Source organism: Mus caroli, unplaced genomic scaffold, assembly GCF_978045245.1.
Source record: "Mus caroli unplaced genomic scaffold, Mus_caroli_1 scaffold_17, whole genome shotgun sequence".
Taxonomy (NCBI): Eukaryota; Metazoa; Chordata; class Mammalia; order Rodentia; family Muridae; genus Mus; species Mus caroli.
Genome location: NW_028227272.1, coordinates 56,270,627 through 56,274,671, shown reverse-complemented (window position 1 = coordinate 56,274,671; position 4,045 = coordinate 56,270,627).

Here is a 4,045-nt window from a genome sequence, read left to right as displayed (position 1 = left end):
GAAATTCCTAGGCAAATGGAACGACCTGGAGGGCATGTTCCTGAGTGAGGTAACCCAATCATAAAGAAACTCACAAATTATGCACTCACTGATAAGTGGATATTCGCTCAGAAACGTAGAATACGCAAGATATAAGATACAATTTGCTAAACGCTTGAAACTCAAGAAGAATGAAGACCAAAGTGTGAACACTTTGCTCCTTCTTAGAATTGGGAACAAAACACCCATGGAAGGAGTTACAGAGACAAAGTTTGGAGCTGTGACGAAAGGATTGCCCATCTAGAGACTGCCATATCCAGGGATCCATCCCATAATTAGCTTCCAAACGCTGACACCATTGCATACACTAACAAGATTTTTCTGCAAGGAACCAGATATACCTGTGTCTTGTGAGACTATACTGGGGCCTAGCAAACACCGAAGTGGATGCTCACAGTCAGCTATTGGATGGATCAGAGGGCCCCCAATGGAGGAGCTAGAAAAAGTAGCCAAGGAGCTAATACGATCTGCAACCCTATAGGTGGAACAACATTATGAACTAATCAGGACCCCTGAGCTCTTGACTCTAGCTGCATAAGTATTAAAAGATTGCCTTCTTCGCCATCAATGGAAAGAGAGGCCCATTGGACATGCAAACTTTATATGCCCTAGTACAGGGGAATGCCAGGGCCAAAAAGGGGGAGTGGGTGGGTAGTGGAGTGTGTGGGGGGGAGAGTATAGGGGACTTTTGGGATAGCATTGGAAATGTAAATTAGGAAAGTACCTAATAAAAATATTTTAAAAAATACAATTCCTATCCAATAGTAACCTATACTCTAAATCAGGCATTTGAAATAGTTTTGCTTCATACAGTGACATTTGCAATGCAAACTGCACCAGTGTGTTCACCAAAGCTGTAGTGAAAACAAGTGCAAAAAGGATTAAGCACTGCCAGAACTATCTTAAATTCATTCCACATTTTATTATTTATGAAGTGGTTTTAGGGTTATTATGCATTTAGAAAACCAGTACAACCACCAAATATTTCATAAGAATCACAATTCACACTGTAAGAGAATGAGAGAGGGTAGAAGGGAGGGAGGAGGAAGAGAGGGGAGGGAGGGAGGAGGGGAGAAGAGAGAGCAATGTGGTCATTGACATGATCTAGTCATGTTTGATGAACTCAAGAGAAGCAAACTATTGTATGCCTTAAAAATATAAAATCGTATATTAGTTTGGTTAAACCTGTCACAGTGTGATAGGAAATAGCACAGTAAAACAATTTCCGTGTCAAAATTAGCCTTTTACGGTATATACATATTTATGGTTTTGAAATGTACAGTTCCCAGTGGAGCCAATTTATAATTCTGTCCAATCCTATAGTGTCCAGATGAGAGTCATCTCTTTGCCTCCAGTGAACCCTGTTTACCCGGTGGGATTTCTAGTTCTTCAATCCTTCTTCTTGAAAAAGAATCAAGCAATGGTATAAAGGTTCCTGGATTGAATGAAAAGTCACATAAACACAGTTTGATGTACTTAGTCTCGAAACTGCCAGACAAATTGTGATGCAGATGGTCATTGCACAGGATCCCATTGTCTGTACTACTGTGTTTTTCCCTGCTTTAGAACACTCAACCCTTTATAAGGATCTTTGCATTATTACTTTTACTTGAAATGGGTAAGAAATAATTAAGTTGTGTAGTGTTCACCATGCTTTCCTTGGAAATTTAATAAGCCATTTTAATTCATAAAAATTTACATAAATGGTAGTAGCAACAAAAATTGCCTATATATTTCAATTAATGACTAAATATAAGTGGGTAAAATATCTCTAATTGTTCTCTTTAGTATATTTTAGAAATATTGTTACCTAACTAAACTTACTTTTAGCTGAGACATTGGTATTGAACAGCTGGGCTATCTTTGCTGACTATAATGACTTTTAAATTCTCCTGAAGTAGGGTGTTAACTCAAAATTCAATATGAAACTGTAATGATTCTCATATAAGCAATTATTATAAAGATTTCGGTAAGAGAGGCATTTTTAGTTCTGTTTCTTCCTATGTCTTTAAAGTTCAGTTACTTAAGTAGATGATTTAAGTTACATTTCCTACTTATAACAATAATATTTATATTATTGCTTATTTGTATATAACGCATATTGTTTATAAATGTGTTCAGAGTAGCCTTTACATATAGAATATTTTTCATCATATAGCATACCTTGATATATATTTAGATATGTGTTTATGTACATATTAATAAGTATATATTAGAATATAACAAAGATATTTTTGGCTAATCTTTCCTGTATTAATGATCTGTTTCATCTCCACATATCAAGCAATTTTAGAATTTATGTATCTTGGTATGATTTGAACTCTATGAAAGAAACACCATTTTATCCCCATAAAATTACCCTAAAATACAAATTTTTGTTATGGTGTATATCATCTGTATGCAAAATTGATCTGGATCAATTTTATTCTATTCATCAAAATAAGAATAGAATGAAACCTATACAGTTGTTAGAGAGTAATGTGAATATGTGTTCTTAAATCAAATTATTAAGATTTGCAGAAAAATATTTTCTATTTATTTTGACATAAAAAATGCATCATATAAATCCAGCATAAAAAATCTCATCCAATGACCACATACATTTAAATACTCCAAGTACAAAAATATAATGTGCTCAAACTTAATGTGTCTGTTTTTAAATATATGCTCTAGAGAAAATATATTTTGATTTTTATTAAAAAATGTTTTTTCAAGATCAATAATAGTTAATAAACAACAAAGCTAAAAACAACACTGAAAATGAAGCATCAGAAATTTGTTTTTCTATATGTATTTCAAGTGTGCATTTAAATAAGCTTTTATTTACCTTTTTATTTTTAATTTGGAGGACTATAGTATATTTATATCATTTCCTCTTTCTCTTCTTTCTCCAAATAGTCTCATGTTCTCTCTCAAAATAGTCTCATGTATTTAGGGAGATATATGTATGTGTATATACATACATACAGACATACATAAATACATACATATATACATACATACATACATACTACATATATATATACATACACACACATACACACACACACACACACACACACACACATATATATATACACACACACCTATATATGCCTGTGTGTATGTCTGTGTGCAATATATATATATGTGTGTGTGTGTTGTATATGTATTATATAGAGAGTATATATTTATATGTATTTAAGTATATATGTGTTACTATATATGTTTGTGTGTGTGCTTTTAAATAGAAAGAGGCATTCTAAATTTTCAGTCCTATATTGCTTTTTGACAATATTTTCTCTCCCTTTTTCTAGGTAAATCTATCTTCATTAAAGCACTGCCTGCTTCATTTCCTACATTTTATTTCTTTTTATCTATCCAAGTGTCTCATTTCATGTCAGTTGTGGTTTTTCCCTTGTTAGTGCTTTCCTCTTCTCTACTCTCACTTCTTTGTGCTTTGTATAATCACTTTTCCTTAGATGTTCTAAAGGGAACAGGTAGGGCAACAAACAAATGCCAGCTCTCCCCATACTTTTCAGAACACAGAGCATCACTGCATGGCCCTCTCATCCTCATCATTTCCTGCTATTTTCAGATTACACTCAGAAAACTACTTTCACCAAGCCACTAACATTTTGTTAACCTCAACTGTCAGGGATATCTTGCCATTTGTTCCTAAAGATCCTTTATTTTGCCTTCTGACACCATATTTATCTGTTATATTCTTATTAACTTTCCCCTCATTAAAACTATATTCCTCAAATATCTAGTTCAATTCTGGTTTGTATAATTACCATGTCTTTCCTTTGTTTACTTTGAAGTAACATGGACTCTGGAAATCATTGGTTTTAAAATAGAAATTCTGCAGTATCAGAATAATTGGGTGGCAAAACACAGTCAGTCATACTTGGTCACTTGTGTTAAACCTTCAGTAAACTAATACTACTAAATGCACCATTCATGTTCAGTGATAATGGCTAAGAGAATAGTGTATCTTAATGGTGCATCCCATTTTAAAGATCAT